At 37.4% G+C, this 10,464-nt stretch overlaps 2 pseudogenes; both read right to left on the bottom strand.

The window, feature by feature from the left end:
- Positions 1-629: 629 nt before the first annotated feature.
- On the bottom strand, positions 630-3,145 carry LOC142144209 (E3 SUMO-protein ligase KIAA1586-like; annotated as a pseudogene).
- A 3,643-nt stretch (positions 3,146-6,788) lies between these two features.
- LOC142144149 (E3 SUMO-protein ligase KIAA1586-like) lies at positions 6,789-9,304 on the bottom strand (annotated as a pseudogene).
- Between the last annotated feature and the right edge of the window lie 1,160 nt (positions 9,305-10,464).

Here is a 10,464-nt window from a genome sequence, read left to right as displayed (position 1 = left end):
TGTTTTTTTTATTTGCAAACACATTTTTGAAATAAAATACCCCAGCATGTACTACACAGAGGGAGTACTTAAATAGTATTAGTTTACCCCAAAGCACGGTCTAGCAGCATTTGGCTGACTAAATCCTCATATTTGTAGGTTAAAAAAACTTTGCTTTTTTACCCCCCTCAGCCACACATAGTCCAAATGATAATGTGTATTCAAAAGATAAAAAGTGCATCCTGAAGCAGGTAGCATAGGATCAAAGTAACATGGGTATGTGGTCGCACACAGGTGGCACTCATTATCTATTTATTTGTGACAAAATTAGTCCAAAGATAGATATGGTGCACTCTCAATAATTTTAAGCATAGAGCATATAGAGAGAGAAAAGAGAAAACATAAGAGGCACTCCAGTCCCTTATCAGTAAAATCCATGTATGAATAAAACTTGACTTTTATTGTATACATTTAAAAATGCGAAATATTAAAAAGTGGTAAATTGTGTCTATGTATTGTGTTAAAACGAACACCCGACAACAGTACAGGGAAAAAGAAATTCCTTGTTAAGACATCAAGAGAAAATTCCCTTCATTATTAATCTCCTAATAGGATATCAAAATCTCTTTATGTAGTATATACTGATACAACTAATCTCCAAAGTAGTTCTGAAAGATAAAGAGGTGATCTCAATAAACATCAATTGCTGTATAGTATAAATTTAACTGAATCACATCTCGCAGTCTAAAAACCTATATTATAGATTTCTCTGATAAATATATATAAAGCGCTGTATAACTTTATCTTGAATATATCATCACTACCAGTGGTGGGATTCAAAAAAATTAACAACAGGTTCTATGTCCTAATGACCATTTTAACTATACCAAAAGATAAACCGAAAGGTAGTCTAACAATTCACGCATTAAATACTGCAATAAGAACAGTAAAAGAGGTAAAAACAACTAGATTATGTATAACGTAAGTTTTAAATATTAAATACCTCATAAACAGTTAGTGAAGATATTTCCATATTGCTGTTTGATTGGCGTCCTCACTTGCAATTTTCTTTGCTTTTATCCGAGCATCATCAGCTGTGTGATTTACCCTTAACCATCTTTGCACTGTAGGAGTAGGATTCCATTCCTTCAGCGGTAGGCCGATAAGACCGATAATCATAATGTTTGATATATTGGAAACAGTTAGCCGACTTCTCTTCTCAGAACATATAATGTTCATCTTTGAAAAACCCCTTTCTGCTTCTGCTGAACTTACAGCAATTGTTCTGACAATATTTCTAGCTCTTTGAACACTTTCAGGAATTGAATAGTTCTCGTTGCTTTTTAACACATTTTCCACAAAATCTCGATACTCATTAATCTCAATTTGGTAATTGAAAAATGTATTAAATACATGCAATTGCTCTTCAGCTGCTTTCCATGGAACTATTACTTCTTCAATATTCCAGTAATCTGGCTCCAAAAACTTGAGAAATTGTAATGCATTACTATCATCAAATTGGCTACAACTTGCTTTTAAATGGCCACAATCCATTAATCTTTTTTTAAAATTCGTTACAATGCCTTGTAAGAGTGTTTTCCGAGGAAGGCCAACAAACCGATGATTTTCTACAAAATCGATTTTTTTGTAGCTTTCTGAAGTAATTAATTCATTAACCTTTTTTTCTTTTTCAAGCATTTCAAATGCTTTAATAGATCGAATCACAAGCTTTTCAGCCTTTATTATGTCGGTATTTCTTGCTTGCAGTGCATTGGAAAGCAGAGAAATTTCGTTTAAAGTATCATAATGCCAAATCAGTTAAAAAAAATATATTTTTAAGACGGGTAGCCATACCCAAGTACTTGGCATTTGAAGAAAAATAGTGATGTAGTGCAGGATAAGCGCGCCACACAGCTGGGGTTGACCTTAAACTACAGGCAGCCCATCTTGGTCCCAAAATTCTACCAATCTTAATAATTTCAATTCCAAGTTGTTCGGATATTTTGGTAAGTTCAATCTGGTTCTTATTGGATTGATGAAAAATAGTATATATCTTATCAAGGAATATTTTGAAATGATTTACTTGCTTTATTTCCTTTATTGAGTCATCTAAAACAAGTTGGAGGCGATGGTTTAAACAGTGCCATATTATTATGTTTGGGAAATCTTTTGTGATCCTAGTGCTCACTCCAGATTTTCGCCCAAGCATAACACTTGCACCATCAGAGCAAAATCCGATTAAATTTTTTTGTAAGTAGTTCTTGCTAAGCCCAATTTTATGTAAGCTTTCCAGAACTGAAGAACATATTGTCTCTGCATCTTGTTTTTCCAATTCAACTAGCTCAACAAAAATTGTTGGAGATGAAACTGAGTCCTCAACTTTTAAGAACAGTATTATAACTGGTTTGCAAGATATAGTTGAAGCTTCATCAATAATCAAACATATTTTCTTATCTTTTGCAGTAATTTTACTAAATATTTCTTTTTTAATTTCCTTGGCAATGAAATCTACTATTTACACAGCAGTTTTACGTGAATGCAATCCTATTCCCATATCTAATCCATTTTTCATTTGCAGTTCGATCTCATCTTCTATGTCTGAAAATGGTTTACATCTTTTTGTCAGGCTGTAAATTGTATTAAATACTCTACAAGTAGTACTGAAATATTTTTTATTCATTGTATCTACTACGTTTGTTATAGTATCCTGCTCACGTATTTTGAAGTTGTCTTTACAAATGTTATGAGCCTTTGATGAAAAATGTTCTTTCATTTTTTTCCTTAGAGAAGCTTGTTGTACCATTCTGTTTTTCCCTGATGCCTCAATCTGAAAACCTTTCCACTCTTTTGACACATGAACACTTTCCTCTTTTATGAAATCATATTTCGCACAATACTCACAACCTAACTTTTTGTTACAAATTCCCAGGCCTTCATATTTTTCTTTAAAATTTTTATATTGTTGCACTGACCAGCATTCCGGAAGACTGTCTGCAATATTGGAGTTGTTGTGATTTTCTATTTCAATTGACGTGCTGCTTTCTTCACACTGGATTGGTTGTGCTAGTGACTGTGTTGAACCTTCCAAGGGCAATTCTGATACAACAGCAGAATCTGACTTTGTTTTCTTATTGAAAAAATCTCTCAAAGTATGTTGCCTTTTCATCCTTGTTTCAAGGGCTACATAAAAAACATTAAAAAAAATTGTATATAATAACATTTATTTATGGACATGGAAGTAGAAGCATACATCTCAGCCTCACTCTAAGTACAGAAGTCATGTTCACATGGCAGCATATAGAATCTTCATCATACTACTGCGCCATTTTGATTCCCCCCTCCACCACTACAGGCTAATTAAAATGGCTCCTCTCCTCTCTGGCCAGCCCTCAGCCAGCCCATCAACCAGCCCAGCCATACTGACAGCCCCTGAGCTAACCTTCTCCTCCTCAGCAAGCTAGCAGCAGCCTTCAGCCGCCCTTCCGCTCTCTTGCCACATTAAACACTGCAGTGAAAATAATGTGCCTCAAAGCAAAGGTGTTAGTCTCGTTCCATATATATACAAAGAAAATAACAATCAGCTCTCATGTTGATAAAAGGAAAACAGTGCAATCCGTTACTTACATATAAGTTTAGTAGATTCCAATTCCGCCTGATGTCACCACAACGAAGACTACCGCACTGCGTGTCCAAACTTTACACCTTCCAAGTTTTTTCACAGTAGCGGTGTGCCCCAAGTTCTATTCAAATATGAAGGCGAGTGTACTCCTCACTGTTTAGCCCTCTTTCCGCCTCATAACCAAGCAGACGTATGTAGGTTGAAAGATTCCAATTCTGTTCACTGTCACCTCGCGGGAACCATCAAAAACGTATAGTGGTCAAATTAACCTCCAGAGATACCTGTAATAGCGCAGTATCCCAAATGCTGTTGCAGTGTAAAACAAGTGGTCTCCTCGTTAGTCACGCTCCTTCCTCTCACAGATTGAGTAGACAGATGGATCTTGAATAAAATAACTTTATTTTACATACAGATAAGTTTACACGCTGTCATCAAAGTAAAAAACTGTTTAAAATGTCAAGTGCCAAAGTATCAAATGATAGCGGACCTCTGTCGTCGTCGTTGAGAGGGTCACCCAGGTCACGTTCCCAAGCAAACTCATGGGGATCATAGAAGGGCCTGGTCAGGGTAGTGAGTTCGGAATAGATAGTGGAGATAAGACTGGGCGTGATGCTCGGCGTAGGCACAGTGCCTCAATGGCGGTGAGAGGACGGGAGGTCAAGAGAGATTTAACCATTGCATGTAGTTTATGTATCTGTAGGTACTGGTAGAATGTCCAGGTGGAAAGCCCAATTGCTGCTTGGATGTCAGAGACTTGAGGGAACATGATGCTATGGGAGAGATCGTCTAGGTATTATTGTGTATGCCAGGGAGAAAAGGCAGCTGGTAGCAAGCCTGGTGGGAATTATTAAAAAAAAGAGACTACCAGGGTTGGTGCGGAGAAAGGACAAACAGTCTGGAGGCAGAATGCCAGATAGCCAGGGAGTGCGAAACCGCCACTCCCTGGGAGCCAGAGAAGGGAAGCAGGGATAAGCAGACCCATGCCCTCAGCCTTGAGGGGAACCCATACTCTAGATGAAGGACCGTTCCACAAGACACATTGAGCAAGTTGGGCTGAGAGGTAATATCGTTTAAAATTTGGAATGCCCAGGCCACCGCCCTGGGAAGACCTCTGGAGAACCTGAAGCCGACCTACCCGCCCAGATGAATTTGGATGTTTCATGCTGGAGAAATTTAAATACATATAGAAGTATACAGATGGTGAGGGTTTGAAAGAGATATAAAAGCCGTGGGAGAATATTAATTTTAACTGCATTAATACGGCCTATCCAGTAAATTAATTGATGACACCAAGAAGCAAGGGGCTAGATTTACTATCGGGCGTGATGCATGGTGGCTTGAAGCATTGCAAACAGCCGGATTTACTAATGGGCGCATTTCATCTTCAATTTGATGTCACGGCGGGATGTAATGCTCAAAGCCGCTGGCGGCTTTGAATAGAACATGGCGCTTTTGCTTTAAATGACGGCGCTTTCGTGTGAAGGCAGTTTTTTTGAAAATTACACCTGTCTCATGGCCTGTTACTATTGGCTATTTTCAAAGTCCGGAGATTTGACATCACAAGCCCTATATAAACCACTGGCCTGCCACTTTTTCTTTGATAGGGGTTTGAGGAGTTTTGTGAGAGGAGTTTGGAGGATTGTGGTTTGGTGACAGTTGGTGAGAGTTGGAGTTTGGTGGAGCGATATCTGATTGAAGTGTGAGTAGTCCTGTGGTATTTTTCTGTTTTGTACATTTATTTTCTCATTTATTTTCTGTCTTGTATTTTTTGTATTTGATTTGTCCTTTGTCTGTGTTACTTGTGTGTGACTGTGTTGAGAGTGTGTCTGTAGTTAGTGTAGTTTGTCCTTTGTGTTTGTAAGTCTTTCTGTGTTTTGTGTGGTTCACATTTATTTGTGAACATGTCCAGAGAGAGGAGGGGAGCAGAGGCTGAGGAGAGGGAGATGGAGGTTGAGGGGGCAGAAGAGGGAGAGGAAGAGTTTGAGGAAACAGGAAAGGGCAGGAAGACAAAATCAGGGAGAAATGTCAGATTCTCCCATGATGAAAATTGTGTGCTGGTGCACAATATCAGTCCCTGCTATGAGGTCATCTTGGGGAACCTTGCAGCCCGGACTCCGCTAAGGCGGCGCCACCAATTGTGGGCTAGAGTGTGCGATGCTGGTAACGCGGTGGGCCCACTAAAGAGGACAGTGGCGCACTGCCGCAAGCGCTTTTCCGATATTAAAAGGAGGCTGAAAGAGAAGATGGCCCAGGAAAAGAGGGCAACAAAGCGCACGGGTGGTGGCCCCCCTCTTCGTATTGACTACACAACGTACAAGGAGCTGCGCCAGATAATTCCGGCAGAGATTGTCAAAGGGGATAAACGTCCAAGACACGGATTCGCCCTCTTTTGGCCAAGTAGCTGGTGAGTTATTTGTTTTTTTTACCCTAACAGTATTTAAAATGCTTTATTTTTTTTAAAATGCTTTTTTATTTTTAAAAGTGACTTTTTTATTTTTCAAGTGTATTTTTTACTCTATTAGTTTGTAAAGGAATTTTTTTTTTTTTTTTTTAAAGAAACCTGTTTTTTTTATTTGCAAACACATTTTTGAAATAAAATACCCCAGCATGTACTACACAGAGGGAGTACTTAAATAGTATTAGTTTACCCCAAAGCACGGTCTAGCAGCATTTGGCTGACTAAATCCTCATATTTGTAGGTTAAAAAAACTTTGCTTTTTTACCCCCCTCAGCCACACATAGTCCAAATGATAATGTGTATTCAAAAGATAAAAAGTGCATCCTGAAGCAGGTAGCATAGGATCAAAGTAACATGGGTATGTGGTCGCACACAGGTGGCACTCATTATCTATTTATTTGTGACAAAATTAGTCCAAAGATAGATATGGTGCACTCTCAATAATTTTAAGCATAGAGCATATAGAGAGAGAAAAGAGAAAACATAAGAGGCACTCCAGTCCCTTATCAGTAAAATCCATGTATGAATAAAACTTGACTTTTATTGTATACATTTAAAAATGCGAAATATTAAAAAGTGGTAAATTGTGTCTATGTATTGTGTTAAAACGAACACCCGACAACAGTACAGGGAAAAAGAAATTCCTTGTTAAGACATCAAGAGAAAATTCCCTTCATTATTAATCTCCTAATAGGATATCAAAATCTCTTTATGTAGTATATACTGATACAACTAATCTCCAAAGTAGTTCTGAAAGATAAAGAGGTGATCTCAATAAACATCAATTGCTGTATAGTATAAATTTAACTGAATCACATCTCGCAGTCTAAAAACCTATATTATAGATTTCTCTGATAAATATATATAAAGCGCTGTATAACTTTATCTTGAATATATCATCACTACCAGTGGTGGGATTCAAAAAAATTAACAACAGGTTCTATGTCCTAATGACCATTTTAACTATACCAAAAGATAAACCGAAAGGTAGTCTAACAATTCACGCATTAAATACTGCAATAAGAACAGTAAAAGAGGTAAAAACAACTAGATTATGTATAACGTAAGTTTTAAATATTAAATACCTCATAAACAGTTAGTGAAGATATTTCCATATTGCTGTTTGATTGGCGTCCTCACTTGCAATTTTCTTTGCTTTTATCCGAGCATCATCAGCTGTGTGATTTACCCTTAACCATCTTTGCACTGTAGGAGTAGGATTCCATTCCTTCAGCGGTAGGCCGATAAGACCGATAATCATAATGTTTGATATATTGGAAACAGTTAGCCGACTTCTCTTCTCAGAACATATAATGTTCATCTTTGAAAAACCCCTTTCTGCTTCTGCTGAACTTACAGCAATTGTTCTGACAATATTTCTAGCTCTTTGAACACTTTCAGGAATTGAATAGTTCTCGTTGCTTTTTAACACATTTTCCACAAAATCTCGATACTCATTAATCTCAATTTGGTAATTGAAAAATGTATTAAATACATGCAATTGCTCTTCAGCTGCTTTCCATGGAACTATTACTTCTTCAATATTCCAGTAATCTGGCTCCAAAAACTTGAGAAATTGTAATGCATTACTATCATCAAATTGGCTACAACTTGCTTTTAAATGGCCACAATCCATTAATCTTTTTTTAAAATTCGTTACAATGCCTTGTAAGAGTGTTTTCCGAGGAAGGCCAACAAACCGATGATTTTCTACAAAATCGATTTTTTTGTAGCTTTCTGAAGTAATTAATTCATTAACCTTTTTTTCTTTTTCAAGCATTTCAAATGCTTTAATAGATCGAATCACAAGCTTTTCAGCCTTTATTATGTCGGTATTTCTTGCTTGCAGTGCATTGGAAAGCAGAGAAATTTCGTTTAAAGTATCATAATGCCAAATCAGTTAAAAAAAATATATTTTTAAGACGGGTAGCCATACCCAAGTACTTGGCATTTGAAGAAAAATAGTGATGTAGTGCAGGATAAGCGCGCCACACAGCTGGGGTTGACCTTAAACTACAGGCAGCCCATCTTGGTCCCAAAATTCTACCAATCTTAATAATTTCAATTCCAAGTTGTTCGGATATTTTGGTAAGTTCAATCTGGTTCTTATTGGATTGATGAAAAATAGTATATATCTTATCAAGGAATATTTTGAAATGATTTACTTGCTTTATTTCCTTTATTGAGTCATCTAAAACAAGTTGGAGGCGATGGTTTAAACAGTGCCATATTATTATGTTTGGGAAGTCTTTTGTGATCCTAGTGCTCACTCCAGATTTTCGCCCAAGCATAACACTTGCACCATCAGAGCAAAATCCGATTAAATTTTTTTGTAAGTAGTTCTTGCTAAGCCCAATTTTATGTAAGCTTTCCAGAACTGAAGAACATATTGTCTCTGCATCTTGTTTTTCCAATTCAACTAGCTCAGCAAAAATTGTTGGAGATGAAACTGAGTCCTCAACTTTTAAGAACAGTATTATAACTGGTTTGCAAGATATAGTTGAAGCTTCATCAATAATCAAACATATTTTCTTATCTTTTGCAGTAATTTTACTAAATATTTCTTTTTTAATTTCCTTGGCAATGAAATCTACTATTTTCACAGCAGTTTTACGTGAATGCAATCCTATTCCCATATCTAATCCATTTTTCATTTGCAGTTCGATCTCATCTTCTATGTCTGAAAATGGTTTACATCTTTTTGTCAGGCTGTAAATTGTATTAAATACTCTACAAGTAGTACTGAAATATTTTTTATTCATTGTATCTACTACGTTTGCTATAGTATCCTGCTCACGTATTTTGAAGTTGTCTTTACAAATGTTATGAGCCTTTGATGAAAAATGTTCTTTCATTTTTTTCCTTAGAGAAGCTTGTTGTACCATTCTGTTTTTCCCTGATGCCTCAATCTGAAAACCTTTCCACTCTTTTGACACATGAACACTTTCCTCTTTTATGAAATCATATTTCGCACAATACTCACAACCTAACTTTTTGTTACAAATTCCCAGGCCTTCATATTTTTCTTTAAAATTTTTATATTGTTGCACTGACCAGCATTCCGGAAGACTGTCTGCAATATTGGAGTTGTTGTGATTTTCTATTTCAATTGACGTGCTGCTTTCTTCACACTGGATTGGTTGTGCTAGTGACTGTGTTGAACCTTCCAAGGGCAATTCTGATACAACAGCAGAATCTGACTTTGTTTTCTTATTGAAAAAATCTCTCAAAGTATGTTGCCTTTTCATCCTTGTTTCAAGGGCTACATAAAAAACATTAAAAAAAATTGTATATAATAACATTTATTTATGGACATGGAAGTAGAAGCATACATCTCAGCCTCACTCTAAGTACAGAAGTCATGTTCACATGGCAGCATATAGAATCTTCATCATACTACTGCGCCATTTTGATTCCCCCCTCCACCACTACAGGCTAATTAAAATGGCTCCTCTCCTCTCTGGCCAGCCCTCAGCCAGCCCATCAACCAGCCCAGCCATACTGACAGCCCCTGAGCTAACCTTCTCCTCCTCAGCAAGCTAGCAGCAGCCTTCAGCCGCCCTTCCGCTCTCTTGCCACATTAAACACTGCAGTGAAAATAATGTGCCTCAAAGCAAAGGTGTTAGTCTCGTTCCATATATATACAAAGAAAATAACAATCAGCTCTCATGTTGATAAAAGGAAAACAGTGCAATCCGTTACTTACATATAAGTTTAGTAGATTCCAATTCCGCCTGATGTCACCACAACGAAGACTACCGCACTGCGTGTCCAAACTTTACACCTTCCAAGTTTTTTCACAGTAGCGGTGTGCCCCAAGTTCTATTCAAATATGAAGGCGAGTGTACTCCTCACTGTTTAGCCCTCTTTCCGCCTCATAACCAAGCAGACGTATGTAGGTTGAAAGATTCCAATTCTGTTCACTGTCACCTCGCGGGAACCATCAAAAACGTATAGTGGTCAAATTAACCTCCAGAGATACCTGTAATAGCGCAGTATCCCAAATGCTGTTGCAGTGTAAAACAAGTGGTCTCCTCGTTAGTCACGCTCCTTCCTCTCACAGATTGAGTAGACAGATGGATCTTGAATAAAATAACTTTATTTTACATACAGATAAGTTTACACGCTGTCATCAAAGTAAAAAACTGTTTAAAATGTCAAGTGCCAAAGTATCAAATGATAGCGGACCTCTGCGTTTCGTTCTATAAAGAACTTTTTCAAGAGCTATTAAAACTGATTTCTCCAGGTCAGCAGGCAGGGCCGGACTGGGACTAAAAATCAGCCCTGGCATTTACAGCACACAGGCCCACCTGCTGTGGGCTCCATGCACAATATAGTTGGACGCTGAAATGGTGTTGCTGGTGCAGTCCAACATGAAGCAACAGCCAGTATTTTTCTTATGTGCAAA

The sequence above is a fragment of the Mixophyes fleayi genome, chromosome 1 (genome assembly GCF_038048845.1).
Source record: "Mixophyes fleayi isolate aMixFle1 chromosome 1, aMixFle1.hap1, whole genome shotgun sequence".
In the NCBI taxonomy this organism is placed as follows: domain Eukaryota; kingdom Metazoa; phylum Chordata; class Amphibia; order Anura; family Limnodynastidae; genus Mixophyes; species Mixophyes fleayi.
Note: the sequence above shows the minus strand (reverse complement) of the source record. Positions and strands in the feature narration are given on the sequence as shown.